General features: G+C 40.0%; 1 long non-coding RNA gene across 1 annotated transcript in view; it reads right to left on the reverse strand.

Annotated features, from left to right (window-relative positions):
• The window catches only part of LOC144382846 (uncharacterized), a 149,177-nt gene extending 135,366 nt beyond the window's left edge, over positions 1-13,811 (reverse strand). The window contains exons 1-2 of the long non-coding RNA XR_013450279.1: positions 13,683-13,811; positions 12,508-12,594 (exon numbers count right to left, since the gene is read on the reverse strand). This is a non-coding gene — a long non-coding RNA (uncharacterized LOC144382846). The remainder of the gene's footprint in view (positions 1-12,507; positions 12,595-13,682) is intronic.
• Between the last annotated feature and the right edge of the window lie 2,584 nt (positions 13,812-16,395).

Raw genomic sequence — 16,395 nt, forward strand, 5'->3', positions numbered from 1 at the left:
AACATAAAATCTCACATTAAAAGCTGATTATCTGTATAGTGATGGGGGAGAGAATTAAGCTCTCCATTCGTAAATATTTGAATGCATGCTGCATGTCTCGCACTTACATAGGCGATGGGGATTCAGAAGTGAATAAAACAAGCAAAAATCCCTTCCTTCATGTAGTTTAATTATAAGGCTAAGGGGTGAGGGGAGACTCAAGAAAGAAACAGCTAAAATAGAGACACCATATAGTGTATTACAAAATGTTAAGTGCAATGGGAAAAGGGGGGACTTAGGGACTCTCTGTGTGTATGGGGGGTAGATCACAATTAACCAGGATCAAAAATTAGCAGTTGGAATATTTAAAACATTCCATTTAGAAATGGAACGGGCATGCATATGCACTGACCCCCCCATCCTCCAATGGTATTACATGGCATTTCCACCACTTAATGCACTTGCATAACCTTTCAGTATCTGGAGTCACTCGAGGTATCCCTCCCCATCCCCAACATAAATTACCATGTACAATATCTGGTCACTGTTTAGCAGGTCCAACGAGGCCCATGCATTCTAACTAATTAATTAAAATTAGTTCTAAAAAACTCAGAGATTAAATTCTGACTTCGTAGATGCCGTTATGCACCTGAGGGGTTGTAGTCTTTCTAGACTAGCACAACCAGGGAGAGTGTCCCAGGGCTAGCCTGACCACTCAGTGGACCACACATGGCTTTATGGTGAGGCATGACGGAGACACAGGTAATGCAACCCAAAAAGAAAACTCAAATCCCTGAGTGGAGAAGAATTTGAGACAATTTCTCAAATAAAAGGGCATAGAACAAGGGAAGCTGTTCTCTCCAAACAGAACAGATAGAATGAAAAACAAGGGAAGGTGTCCCCCACACTGACTCATGTTTAGCACCTGTTTACAGAATTCATTTAATTTGAATAAAATGTGATCAACACGTTATGGTTACTTTCTTAGGGCAGCCTTTGGCCTCACTCAAATAGTCCAAGTACAGAATAGTACAGAGATTCTCCAAGAAATCTTCGTCACCTAAAAATAGCCTTCTAAATCAAGGTCATAGGGGTGCCTGGGTGGCTAAGTCGGTTAAGCATCTGCTTTCAGCTCAGGTCGTGATCTCAGGGTCCTGGGATTGAGCCCCGCATCAGGGCTCTCTACTAAGTGAGGAGTCTGCTTCTCCCTCTCCCTCTCCCTCTGCTCCTCACCCCTGCTCATGCTCTCCCTTTCAAATAAATAAAATCTTAAAAAAAATCAAGGTCATAGTGAGGATGCCAAGAATGAGGAAAATTATCTTTTCAAAAGCAAAGTGTGAATCCCAAAAGGTGAATGTGATTTTTGTACCTGGAATGAGGCAGAATGTTTCTTATAATGGGCTTCTCTGTGATTCAGTGTTTTGGGTTCATGATTAACTTAGTAAAATATGTATAAATTAAAACGTCCAGAATAATTCTATGCACCCTGGATGGCAATGATCAGAATTTAGTTGAAAACCGTTTTCATCTCCAATTTCTGGCTCGTAGTCAAGCGGTATATACTTATTAGTAAGTCTGTCCCTTTAATCAGTGACATGCTTCACAGTCTCATTTGATCTCTATGATGATCTTTCAATATAAATGAACTCATGAGCTTCTGAAAGGAAAATGATTCTCCTGACCCAAATGACAATCCCATAGAATTGTTATTTATTTATCAAAAAAATTGCTGGGATCACAGGCCAGGTCAGCTAATCCCCGTTTTAGAACTGTGTGGACAGAAGTTTCTATTTTCTTTTTTTCTTTTTTTTGCCTGATGCCATTGTCCCAAAAGCAAAGCTGCAGACAGTGGTACATACATGATAAATCTCCAACAAAATAAGAAAATTCACATAAAGCAAACGATTCATTTTAAAAAACTTTTTCATCCTGAGATTTTTATCCTGAAATTGAAGAAACAGTAGCTGGTAGAGATTTTTTTTTTTTTTTTTTTTATGTGAGTGCACGTCTGTACTTGACACGTTCGAGTTTGCGTCCCATTTTCATCTTCTAATTTTTAAAAAATATATTTTACTGATAAAAATGCAGAATCTGGGGACAACTGACCTAAAACTTACTTATATAAACTTACTTATATCCTTCTCTATTCTCCTCTCAAGACACAAGATTGGACTTCAACTATGAATGATCTAAATTTTTAGAAAGTTCAAAAATTAGCTGGATGAAAGATCAAATAACACAAAAAGCTGAGATGTATCAATGTGTCAGGGTTCAAAAATAATGACTTACAGTCAGTGATAGGAATGCTTTTCCACTGCGTCTATTTTGAGGGCAAGCCTGAAATTCACAACTTAGCAGAAAAAGTAAAAGATCTGTGGGGAAATGTGAGGAATTTGTCATTGCTCAAATCTAGTGCTCAGCCTTGGGCTGAATTTAGTATTAATCTTGATAGAGGCATGTTTGCAGTGGACAGAGAATAAGAGAAATGCATGTAGGATTTATTGAGGATGCAGTAAAAAACCCATTTTTGTAGGGCTATTTTTCTTCCACAATAAATGATTAGGGGAGGAAAAAAAGAAAAGCTTAAAATTGGTGTCAAGCTCTTTATTCCAACCATTTGGGATTAGCTGGAAGAGAAATATGTCTGCTTATAATGAATCACTTTTGATGGAAGTTGAAACGAGGGAGGGGAGAGAAGTATCCAGCAAGCAGGGGTTTGGGAGGATTTCCTGAAGTCCCTACACTGCAGTTCACCAATAGTAATGGACTATCAATGAATTTTTACCAACTGAATTTAATACATAAGCTGAGTATAGTCCTTAAATTCTATGAGGAAATATATGTTACGAAATGAGAATATACCACTCCTCCCTTTCCAGAGACAGACATTTTTCTCATCTGTTAACAAAACCTATGATACTGCAAAATGGTGATCTTTGTCAAATTTGGGGCTTTACACTAAATTATAATTGGAGAATTAGACTAGGAAGCGATTTTGCCCTGTTCCACATTAAAGACAAGCTACATGACACAGGGTTTTTTTTTTAAAGACAGAGGCTTCAGTGCAGTTGTTCAAAATTGTCCGTCATTCTACCAAGCACTGGATTGAATCAAGAGGTGTAATTTGGAGCACCTGGGTGGCTCAATCAGTTAAGCCACCAGCTCAGTGGTGATCCCAGGACCCTGGGATCTAGTCCCACATCAGGCTCCTTGTTCAGTGGAGAGTCTGCTTCTCCCTCTCCCTACTTCTTCCTCTGCCTGCCACTCTCCCTACTGGTGCTCTCTCTCTCTTTGACAAATAAATAAATAAAATATTTAAAAATAAATAATTAAATAAATAGGTGTTATCTGGGGGGAAAAGGCATCTACCATGATATATTTTCCTTTTTCAAACTCATTTCTAATTGTTCTCAGGATGCTCCCCATCTTGTTCTTAGTTGGAGTGATTAGTGCTTACCTTTTTACTTTGCACATTTTAATAACCGCTTGCCTCAGAAAAAGCATGGACTCAGTCTCAGTGAACTTCTAACAAGGAAGTTTCAAGACAAGAGGAAATTAAGACAATGGGAAATATGCATTCATGGTTTTAGGCAGTCCTAGGTGTTATGGATATGTTGTTGATAATATATCCCTCCTACGTGCAATGTTCCAGTTTATGTTGTTCCAATAACACCAATAAACCACACAGATGACACTGTAGATGATTTGAGATCCTGCTTGACTGTTTGTTTTAAGGGAAATAGAAAGAGACGAACTATTATATGCTTGACCTTCTTGAACCCAATGTCCATAGTGGAAAAGGTTTGAAACGGACTATGTCCATAAGGACCTTCTCCCCACTCCCCGCACAGTTTCCTAGATATAGTGCTTTTCATTTGCATACATGTTTCTGGCCTACTTTTTATTTTTAAAAATCTCCCTACACAGTATCTATAACAGACCCTTCTGCATCCTATAAGCATCAACCTTTAAATTGATAGGGGGTATATATTTTTCCCACCAATCCCCAATAGTTTCATCTTCATCCCCTTCCATGTTGTTCTTAACATTGTTTCCAGAATTATCAGAACACCTCCTTTTGGGGGAAGCTGCTAATATATTTCATCATCACTCTCTAAACTGTTTAGAAAATAGATATTAGCTTGAAGTCTGTATTAGTAAGTCCATCACTGTTAAGAACTCAGTCCATGACATATTAATTTACTCCTAAGCTTCCAGCTGAGGCCAGACTAACCTGAATGGTATTTGATTACAAAGATCAACGAGTTGGCATAAAACGGGATGGATCATTGAGCAAAACAGTTTAGTAGTTCTCCTTAGTACAACTGATGTTTTTAGGAGCTGTGGTTTATAGTCTGTGGCACTGTTTGGTAGACTCCTTCCTAAGCCATCAACTATCCAAATCAAACCACTATCAACACCTTGTAGAATGTAATTATATGTTACAGACATTCTCTAAGAGAGATAGTGTCCAGCAGTTCTAGAACATTCCCCCCCATTTTTGTTGATTGAGGACCTCTTATTATTTAATGTCAAATATTATATGTAAACTATTGACTATTAGGAGAAAGTTTATCGGTTTCTAGATAATATTTTTTTCCTAGCTTTGAGGCTGAAAAATATTTCATATAATTCATATAGTCAGTGGAAAGTTGTCAAAGCAATAGATTTTATGATTACCCCCCCCCAACTCCCACATACACATACAAACACGCATGCATGCGCTTTTAAAAAATCTCTCAGACTCCAAGAATGTAGCGCTGGAAAGGGACCTTACTGAATTCTTTCCTAATTCGGAAGTAAATATAGCTGAAATTATCTGAGTTCACCAATTTGTTTCAAAGAGTTAAAAGAACATAGGACCTCTACTTAAGGAGCCTTATTGTAGGAAAGTGGGGGAGAGGCTGGAGATATTAACGCTGTAGGAGGGATACTGTGAATAGGGTTACTTGGAGTCGCTGTGGTGAGTTAGACAGCTTCTTTGGTCACCTTCCAAATATTCTCTATTACAGGTAGCAATTTGGGGTTAATTCAGGATTATCAAATCAATCACAGTCGGGCTCAAAATTTCATCGGAAGCTTTTCCTCTGTTCTCCTGCTGACTCTTGATTGGAGTCACAGTGGCAGGGCAGGGAAAAGAGAAACACTTTGTTCTTGTTGCCAGCATGTCCCACAAGCAGGCTAGCTCCTTGCTGCCACTCTGGAAGTTTCATGGGAAGATATTCTTGGAATACATTCTGAGCCAAGAGATCTGAATGACATCTATCAGGTGTTGAGGGTGGGCCTTCTAGGATCCATGTTACTGCCTGTATGTTATGCCCCACCTGCCACTTCAGTTGCTGTCCACATTCCCAGGGGTCCTCCTAGTGTCTCAGAGACTTCTGTTTTCCTACTCCATCTGGGACGCAGTGTGTCTGTCTGTCTCACTGTTAACACATGTAAGTTCCCAGAGGATCTTCTTTATTTCTCTCTTGCCCCTGAGCTGCCAGGCGCTGAGAGCAAATTTCGGTGTACAGCTTACTCTCCCTACATCCCTCTTCCATCCTATCCTTTGTCCCCCTTCACCACGTGCCCACCCCCAACCCCAAACTCTCTTTACATAAAGAAGGAATGAAAGCCAGGTAATGACAACCCAGTTCTACCATAACGTGGACCTTCAAATCTGTGTCTCATCCTTGAATTCTTGACCTGTTACCACAGAAGCCGAGACTCTCCATGTGCTGGTCACTGCACAAGAACACAGGGGCCTAATTTCTGCACAGAAGAGAAGAGCACACATTCTGGGCACTCTGGGTTTAAACAGATATAAGATAGTGGTTGAGAGGATGTCATGTGGATCTCAAATAACTCTGTTCAATCTTAGTTCTGCATTTTATCAGTGGGAATTTACCTAATTTTCCAGTGCCTCGGTTTCCCCACCTGTAAAATAAGAAGGATAATGCTTCCTACTTCCTAGGAGGGCTTTGAGGATTAAGTCCATTCTTATACACAAGGCTTTTCACCAAGAGCAACTCATGCATAATAAGTGTTTGGTAATTATTAACAATTGTGATTAATCAGTTCCCTTAATAGCTCACATATTATTCCGTCATACATCTTTAGCCTTTGGGCACATAATACCAAATCTTTAGCCATTCACTTTGGATCAAGAGGTCAAATGCCATTTAGCAAATTCCAGCATGGACTTAGGTCCCTACTGACATTTATAAATAGCACAAATAAATGTAGTATGGGTTAGGTGTGTAAGTTATGTGATATCTTCCCTCAAGGCTGGCAGGGTAGGGCTGATAGCCTGACCTCTCGGGCATGAACATCATTCCCCGCTCACACCTGGTCTTTTACACAAAACCTCCGACTGACTAGGCAATCTAGAAATTCCAAAAGTTCAGTGGCAGATATGTTCTTTTGTGAATATTATTCATCTGAACGACGATTTGAAACTTGCAAAACATTGTGAGGGTGGGAAAAGAACTAGGAAGAGCTAGGCAAGTAAGGGCATGTTAGTACAATTTCATGGAAGTGCAATTTAGTGATTCAACTAAATTTATACTTACGTGCACACACTGAACATTCACTCTTGGATAGTTTATTTTTTTTTGCTAACCTTTTACTTGGAACCAAGGAATAAATTTCAATTATTCATTCAACTTATTTCATAAAGAGATACATGGCATGAATTATCAGCCTTTGTATTATGAAAATGCATATGGAGGACCTTAGCATTAAAATGAGTATTACAAATACCAGAAATAAAAGCCAGATTCTGTCAAGCTAGGATGTCTACTAGGCCTAGCAGGAGATCTTGGCACAGGAATCAAGATTGTTTTGTTAGTAAATGTGATAATTTGCACTTGGAAGATCTTCAAGCTAAGGATCTACCCCTTCAACTCTAACTGCCTTTCATGACTTAAGTGTTTTATTAAAGAACTTACATTCATGATACTAAATTTACACTTTAAAGTTGAAAAGTCAGCACTTAAAAATTAACTTATTCCTATAAACAAACAGAAATAAAATTTTAAAAAAATATATAAAAGTGATTATGGCATACATGCATTTCTTGAAATAAATTTTATTTGCCCATTTTTCCTTTTCTTGTCTTTTTCTCTTTCTTCTGTATCAACCCTATTCCCCTTCCCACCTTCCCTTATCCAGAAGCCCATGTTAACATAATATATGCATTTCAGTGGTTTTTTCAATGGAATATAGATATGTGTAGATATGTGTACACACAATTACATAGTTAAAAATTATATTCACGTGTCTGCATCTTTCTTTTCTCATTTAATATCTCAGAATAAGTCTCTGAAGTCAAGTGGCCTCGCTACTCTTTTTAATGACTGCACACTAGTTCATGGTGTGGATACACCATAATTTATTCAGCCAGAACCCTACTGAAAGGGTTTTACAATTTTTAAATGAAAAATTTGCCTTTACTCTGTTTTAAACATTTGTGCCCCCATGGACAACGCTATTGTAAACATCTTAGTGCCTGTCCATGACAAGAACACATAAAGAGATTAAGTGTTATTTTCATTTTACAAATGAGGAAACTATAATTAAGGAAAGGTAAAGAAAAGTTTTACAAATGAGGAAATTTTATTTGTTATTATTTTTAAAAGATTTTATTTCTTTCTTTATTTGTTTATTTATTTAAGAGAGATGGACAGAGAAAGAGAGAGAGAGCATGAGTGGGGGGAGGAGCAGAGGGAGAAAGACAAGCACATTCCATGCTGAGCACAGAGCCCAATATGGGGCTCGATCTCAGGACCATGAGATCGTGCCTGGGCTGAAACCAAGAGTCGGATGCTTAATGGACTGAGGCCACCCAGGTGCCCCTTATTTTATTTTTTTCAGTAAGCTCTATCCTCAATGTGGGACTTGAACTCAGAACCCTGAGATCAAGAGTCACACGTTCTACCAACTAAGCCAAACAAGCACCCCACAAATGAGGAAATTTTAGCTAAAAAAGTGCAAATGGCCACATCATCAGTCCAGTTTGACTCTAATCTCAGGTTTCACTGTGCCACATGACACTCTTTTGTCCTTGTTCTGATTTCCTAAAAATTATAGGCTATTAAATGAAAACATGTGTGACTCGAATTCAACTAAATAGATCAAGTACCTGGCAGTGGAGGTTAAATATAGTTTAGAAATTTAAGAGGAAAAGATGGATTGCACATTAATTTTTATAAATGGATCTCTTAAGGTACCATGGTTTATTACAGATGTAAGTCTTTTGGAGGCAATATGGCAAACTAGAATTTCAGAGAAACAGTTTCCAATATAAGACACTTCAAATTACCAGGTAAAACATAATGAGCATTGCAGAGTTCTGGTTCTGGGACAGGTGGATTAGACTGAATAAAACTAAACCTCCCACTGACAACTACGTATGAGATGACTCTTGGAACTCATTGAAGAATACCTAACAGAGATGAGACTTGGATGACTGTGATCCTTTAGAAGAGAGAAGCACACAGAAGGTTCCACATTTATCCTGGCTTTTCCCATGAAGACATTTCCCTATTTTCTGTACAGGAAATAGAGGCCAAGCAGAAAGTGGTTCACTTATTGGAGCAAAGATACAGTTGGCAGAGTGCCACACTGCCACATTGGTTGGGATTTGAGGGACAAAATCCCAGAGAATAGGGAAATACAGAGAAGTCCCCCAAATCTCTAATTCCCATCGAAATCCTTGGTTAATTCCTATGCTAAATGTGTCAGGGTAAGAGTCCAAAAGTCCTGCCAACTACAACATCTGGGAAGCCAAATAGTACAGCAGAAATTTTAGCAGCTGCTTGTTGCTGGGGAGACTATGGTTGGATTTCAATTCCTAACAAGTTGGAGGAGCTTTAGAATATAGCCTAGACTTCCAGTTGAGATTCCCAAAGGACCATGAACTAGGAATAAAAGCACAGACTTGGAAGAAAGACCACACTCTAGAAGATTAACCATGGCTTAGGAATAATCTCAAAACTGAAATACACCAACCCCAAAACTCTAAAATTAAACAGCAACTAGATTATGGTGATCCACTGTCCCTATATGGTCCCTGGAAGAAAATCTCTCTCTTGCTGTGGAGGAAAATGACATCATCAAGAGCCTCTGTATTGTGTCATCTACAGTGTCATGTATCCATTAAAAATTACTAGGACAATTAAAACAGGACTAAATGACCAAAAGACATACAAAATCATATTTTTTATAAAGAACATAGAAACACAACCAAAGAGTTCCAGATCATTGATTTTTTTTTTTTTTTAGAGATGTCGAGAGTATGTGAGCAGAGGGGGAGGGGCAGAGGGAGAGGATGGAAATCTTAAGCAGACTCCATGCTGAACACAGAGCCCAACGTGGGGCTGGATCTCACAACCTTGAGATCATGACCTGAGCCGATCAAGGGTCAGACACTTAACTGACTGAGCCACCCAGGCACGCCCAGATAATTGATTTTAAATAACTTATGATTAAAATGCTCTTTAAAATGAAGAAAAGATGGAAAATTTCATCAGAGAATAGGAATCTAAAGTAAATTTCTAAAACTGACAAAAATGTTATATCTGACAGTAAAATTTAACTTACTGGTTTAATAGAAGATTAGACAAAGCAGAAAAGACGATTAATAGATGGAAAAACAGATCAGTAAAAAATATCAAGATTGACAGACCAAAAGAAAAAAAAAGGCGAAAAACAAGGGGAAAAAAAAGATATGGGACATATATCGAACACAGCACTATCCAGTAGAAATATAATGGAGGCATCAAATGTAAAAAAAGATTTTTCCAGAAATACAAAATCTGAAAAATTTCCCCACAAGAATACCTGCACTATAGGGAATGTTAAAGGACATTCTTCAGGCAGAGGGGAAAAAATATCAAAGAAATATCAATCTATAAAAATAAAAAATCAGAAATGTTGTCTGAATGATATGGATTGAATATGTACCCCCTAAAATTCATTTATTGATATCAAATCCCAATGTGATGATATTTGGAGGTGGGACCTTTGGGTGGTGATTAAGTCATGAGGATGAAACCCTTATCAATGGGATTAGTGCCCTTATAAGAATAGGCCAGGAAATAGCTTGCTCTTTTTCTGCCATGTGAAGAGAAAGGAGAATTCAGCTATCTGCAACCCAGAAGAATGTTCTTACCAAAACCCAACCATGCTGGCACCCTCATCTCAGACTTCCAGCCTCCAGACTGAGAAATACATTTCGATTGTTTGTAAGTCACCCAGTCTATGGTAGTTGGTTCTATCAGCCTAAATTGACTAAGATATAAGTGTAAATACATAGGATTTTAAAAATATTTCATTTTCTATAAGGTAGTAGACTGCTTAAACAATGTAGTAGGGAAGTTGATAACATATGTAGATTTACAATGCATATAAACAAACCAAAAAGGCTAAGAGTGGGGAAATGGAAGTATATTGTTGTTAGTTTCTTATACTACACATGAATGCATATAACGTCACTTGACATGAGACTGTGATTAAATAAAAATGTGTATGATAGGGGTCCTTGGGTGGCTCATCTGTAGAGCATGCAACTCTTGATCTCTGGGTCATAAGTGTGAGCCCCATGTTGGGGGTAGAGATTATTTTAAAAAATAAACTTATTAAAAATACTATAGATATACTCTAAATCATAAAGCAACCACTAAAATAACAAAACAAAGGGTTATAGCTAATAAAGACAAAAAAGGAGAGAAAATGGAATCATAAAAAATATTCATTTAATCCAAAAGAAAGCAGAAAAAGAGGAAAAAGGAAATGAATCATAGCCAAGACAATTAAAAAACAAATAGCAAGGTGGTAGATTTCTGCCCACCATATTAATAATTATATTGCAGGTGAAATGTGTAAATACCTCAATTACAGATCAGAAATTGTCAGATTGGATAAATAAAGCAAGACCCAAATATGCTTCTTATCAGAAACTTACTTTAAAGTACGTATAGTAGTATAAAGACACAAATAGGTTAAAATGTTGGAAAAAGACATTTCATGCTAAGCTTAATCAAGATAATGCTGTTGGGGCACCTGGGTGGCTCAGTCAGTTAGGTGTCTGCCTTCAGTTCAGGTCATGATCCCAATGTCCTGGGATTGAGCCCTGTGTCAGGTTCCCTGCTCAGCAGGGAGTCTGCTTCTCCCTCTCCCTCTGCCCCTCCCCCCTGCTTGTGCTCCCTCTCTCGCTGTCTCTCAAATAAATAAAATCTTTTTTTTTTAAAGATAATGCTGAAGTGGTTATATTAATATAAGACAAACTAAATTTCAAAGCAAAAATATTACCAGAAATAAAAGTTTTTTTGTAATAATAAGGAAGCCAATTCATCAAGAAGGTATAACAACCCAAAATACTTATGCACTTACTAATGAAGCTTTAAAATACATAAAGCAAAAACTGATAGAACTGCAAGGAGAAACAGACAATTCCATAATTAGTCTCTCTCTAATTGACTGGACAAGTAGGCAGAAAATCAGTAAGGCTACAGAAGACTTGAATAATATTATCAACCATTCTGATCTAATTGACCTAATTTATAAAATATTGCAACCAAAAAACAGCCGAATTCACATTGTTTGCAACTGCATATGCAGCATCTACCAAGATATACCATACTCTGTGCCATAAAATAAGTCTCAATATATTTGAAATGGTTCAAGATGTGCAAAGTATGTTTTTTGATCACAATAGAATTTAATTAGCTTACAGGAAAAAAAACTGAAAGAACCCCAAATATGTGGAAATGAAATGGCACACTTCTTTATAAACCACAGAACAAAGAAAAATTAAAGGATTTTAGAAAGTCTTTTGAACTGAATGAAAATAAAAACATAAATTCTGGTTTCAGTTCTGACATGTAAAGAGATTAGAAGATGTCACTCTCATCTTTACAACAGAAAAAACTGAACAAACCCAAAATCAATGACTTTTCTTGGGCTCCTCAGAGAACAGAGATCAAAGGACAAGCTGCCATTCCAAAACTGGGGAGAAAAGCCAATGCAGGGAGTCACAGCTGAGGTATACATACCTGGAGCCGACCTGCTGGAGTCATAAACTGGTAGGAACACATCATGGTAATTTTGATGAATTGCTGGAAGCTGAGTGTGGACTGGTGTGAGAGGGAAAACTCCTGGCTGCTTCAGTCTTGGAGAAACCCTCAAGTTTACCTCGAGGAACTCCATCAGATTCTCACAGTCACAAAGTCCCTTTTGTGACTTTGGAAGGGGAAGGGAAAGATTATTTATTGTGACATATTCTCCAAGAGGGCTCTATAACATAGCGCTGCCTTCCAAGGGGCAGAAAAACTATATCCATCTTGCCTTATCTCAGATGGAGAAAATAATTTTTCCCATTTCAACTCCCACTTGCCTTTCTGTTTCGCCAAAGCCATGTGGAAGGGGAAGGGGGAATTATACCTCTGAAGAAACACTTGTGAACATCCATAGCCCAGATAAACAGGTCCACTAAAAGGCTGAAAATAACCCATAAGATTATAAAATGCTTTCCCTCACCCATACCTTGCTACCACACTGACAGACCTTCAGTATAACAGTGCAGTACAGTTGAACTAGCAGCCAGATGCAGACGTCTCTGAGAAGGAGCCCCTAGGGAAGGATGCAAAGAAGGGAGAGAGGGAGAAAGAAAAAAAGGAAGAACTTTAATAATAAAACCAGATAGATGTTACAAGAAAGGCAAAATACAGACTGATAACTCTCATGAGCACAGATGCAAAATTCTAAACTAATCATTAGCAAATCAAATCCAACAATGGGTAAAAATATTTATACACCACAAACAAGTAGGGTTTATTGCAGTTATGAAAGGCTGATTTCACAATAAAAAAACAATCAATGTAATCCATCATATCAACAGCCTAACGGAGAGAAATCATATGATCATGTCAACGGATGTAGAAAGAGTATTTGACAAAATCCAACAACCATTTTTGATAATAACTCTAAGCAAACGAGAAGTAGAGGGAAACTTTATCAACCTGATGAAGATTGTCTATGAAAACCCTGCAGCTAACATTATATTAAATGGTGAAAAAATGGATGCTTTCCCCCTGAGTTTGGAATCAATGCAAGGATGGTCTTTTCTCACCATTCCTATTATACATTGTAGTAGTGGTCTCAACTAGTGCAATAAGACAAAAAAAAAAAAAAAAAAAAAAAAAGGTGTGTAGATTGAAAAGGAAGAAATACAATCTTTATTCATAGATGACCTAATAGTTCATGTAGAAAATCCCAAGGAATCTACAAAATAACTCTTGGCAATAGTAAGCAAGTATGGCACATGTAACAAGGCTAATATACTAAAGTCAACTGCTTTCCTGTATGCCAGTAATGAACAACTGGAATTTAAAATTAAAAAAAAATATTATTGAAAGTAGCATCAAAAAATGGAATACTTATATGAATCTAAACAGGATCTACATGTGGAAAACTACAAAGCTCTGATGAAAGAAATCAGTATCTAATCAAATGGAGAGATATTTTATATTCATGAATTGGAAGACTCAATATTCCTTTATATATTTTGAGGCTCTGTAGAAAGATACATACATATTTATAATCATTATATATTCTTGATGGAATAACCCTTTTGTCAATAACGTCCTTTGTTTCTGTTTTTGAACCTCCAGGTCTCCACGAAGGGAGCGCATCAAATCCCACACAAATGAGGGGCTCACCTCTGCAGAAAGAGTCCGGCCGGTGGCGGTGACTAACTCCACTGCGCCCCGAGGGGACCAAAGGTGTGCCCTTTAAAAAGCCAAGAATTCCTGGGGCAAGCCGCCCGCCCTCCGTGCGCTCTCCAGGACTACCCGCCTCGGATTTCGGCCTCCCGACCTTGGCACACCTTTTGGATTCCGCAACCCGCAGCTCCCGGGAAGGAGCTCCACTGAATTCCTATCCCGAACCTCAGGCTCCCCAACGCCTCACCTCGGTGGCAAGCAGACGCCCGGCCCCGGAAGAGAGCAGGGGGCGACCCCCGCGCCCCTTCCGCGCGCGCTGCCAGCTGAGCCCGGCGCCCCCCTCACCTGTCCGAGGCTGCGTCGCGGGGGCTGCCGACCGGCCGGGCGCGCCCCTCACCTGCCGGGACCCGCCGCCGCGGCAGCTCGCACGCGCAGGAGCAGCCGGGACGCGGCGGGGGCGGGGGCACCTCCGGGGCCGTCCGACTTCCTCGGCCCCCGCTCGCCAGCCCCGCCTACAGGGGGCGGAGGCGACCGCGCGTCCCCTTGGTTCCACCTCCCACCGAACCGGCGCCGCTGCGGCCGCTGGTTCTGCGGGCGGCTGGTCCTGGGCCCCCGCGGAGCGAAGAGGAAGAGATCCCTCATAACGCACTCCTCTGGCTTGGCTCGAAAGAAAAGGAAGATGTGCCCCCGCAGTCTGGCAGGGACTAGGGGAGCTGAATTCAAAGTGAGGAAGGAGGAGAGGTGTGCCTTGCAAACTTAAAATTGCTGAGTAACAGGTCTTCGCGGATACTCAGAGGGGTGCCCGCTTTGTGCCGTGGCTCCCTAAGGGATCAGTGGGGAGAGAGCAGCCTGCGTTTTTACCACCCTGACCCTGGCAAGGAAGTACCAGAACCAGGCACCCCATTAAATCCCTGCCATGCATGCGCGATTGTGGGTGCAAGTCCGCCACCCAGACGCGCTGAGCTCTTTGTTTGCTGAGCCTTGGTTCCTGGTCTGGAAAGATTAGGCCGATTTCCGTGCCCAGCGCGTTGAGTACTCCTACTCAGAGACCCTTAGAGATCCTTAGGTCCGATGATGGGCACTAAGGCACTCAGCAAATATTTGACCTTGCTTCCTTTCCCTTGACTTCTTTTTCTCCCTCCTTCCTCTCCTCTTCCTGCTGTACTCTTCTTGCACTTTATTTACTCTTGATCTCTGCCTGGTCAGTTTCTTTTCCCTTGGATTGAAGAGCCCATGTCTCCCGTGTACCGAGTCTGCCCTGCAAGGCGCTGGATATGCGGGATATGATCCCTGCCTCCCGGGAGGTCAGAAATACACACCCGGCCACCCCCACGGAACAGCAGAAATTAGATACAAGAGAGTTAGAGGAGCTAAACTGGGTGTGGGACAGACTGGCATTCTATAGGTTGTGGGAGTGGGTGGCCTGTGAGCTGGAGAATTTAAGAGCTGGTGTAACTGGTGGTTAAGAGCCTAGGCTCCGGAGTCAGAAAGACCTCACCGAGTCCTGCCTTGGCAACTGATGGTATGAACCTGAGAGTTCACTTAATGCCTCTGAATTTCCACTTTGTCTTTAATAAATTGGGGTGCAAATAATAGCTATTGTATAGATTCTGAGAAATAATTAAGTGCTTTTCATGAAGTACTTAACCGCAGTGTCCTGGCCCATGATCCGCACTTACTAAACGTTGGCTAATGAGAATAATAGTATGGTAAGAAATATTGGGGGCCAGGAGGAAAAACATTTAGAACACATGGCCAAAGCAGAGCTGCCGTCTTCATGCAAAGAATACTTAGAGTAGCAGCTCCCTGTGAATGAACACAACGGCTCACCGCTCACTGATCTCTGGACTCGGCCTACAACATGGGATCCCATTTAATTTTCACAAACCTGTGAAACAGTTCATAATATCCCTGGTTTAAGATGAAGAAAATTAGCCCCAGAACCATGAAATCATTGGCCTGAGAGTATGAACCAAGTTAGTAGCAGAGTCACCTGAGCCTATGGCAAATCTGGCTTTTCCCACAGTGGCCTCCCTGCTGGCAAGATCCCCTGCCTTAGGGAGGGAAGGTAATGGGGGCAGGGGGGACATAAAGGATACAGGAAGGAGGGAAAGAGCAGTAAATAGGAGAAGTAGCAACCATACCTTGGAAGCCCACTAATAATACAACAGAATTAAAATAGTAAGTGAACCCACACAAAAAAGCTTTTTGCTTCCAACTCCTGCCACAGTGGGGTTCCTGTTCTGTGGTTCCTGCAGCTCAACCACAGGTTGAAAATGACTAACATTTTTCAATCATTAAATCCTGCAGAAAGTGAAACATCTAAAGAGACAGAAATCGAAGGTCATACCTCCTCATCTCTCACCACAATATACTCTTCTGTCAAGCTTCCTTGAAGGTTTTTTTGTTGTTTTTTCTTCTCTCTTTTTTTTTCTACTTGTCCAAATATATTGCCTGCTGCTTTCTAGTATGTTCCATCCAGGAAATAATCTCATCACTTTAACCAACTCGACTTCATTTTGTGCCAGCAGCTGGACTCACATATGTGGCTGATAAATTTTCAATACACTGTTGTAACACTGAATTTCTTGACGTAAACAAGTTTTGAACCAAGTTTTATAGGCACTGTCCTTGATGTCATAATTGTTACTTTTCTAAAAAAAATAAAATCTCCACTCTTCTCGGTCTTGCCTTCTTAATCCACATGAAC

The sequence above is a fragment of the Halichoerus grypus genome, chromosome 8, assembly GCF_964656455.1.
Source record: "Halichoerus grypus chromosome 8, mHalGry1.hap1.1, whole genome shotgun sequence".
NCBI classification, from domain to species: domain Eukaryota; kingdom Metazoa; phylum Chordata; class Mammalia; order Carnivora; family Phocidae; genus Halichoerus; species Halichoerus grypus.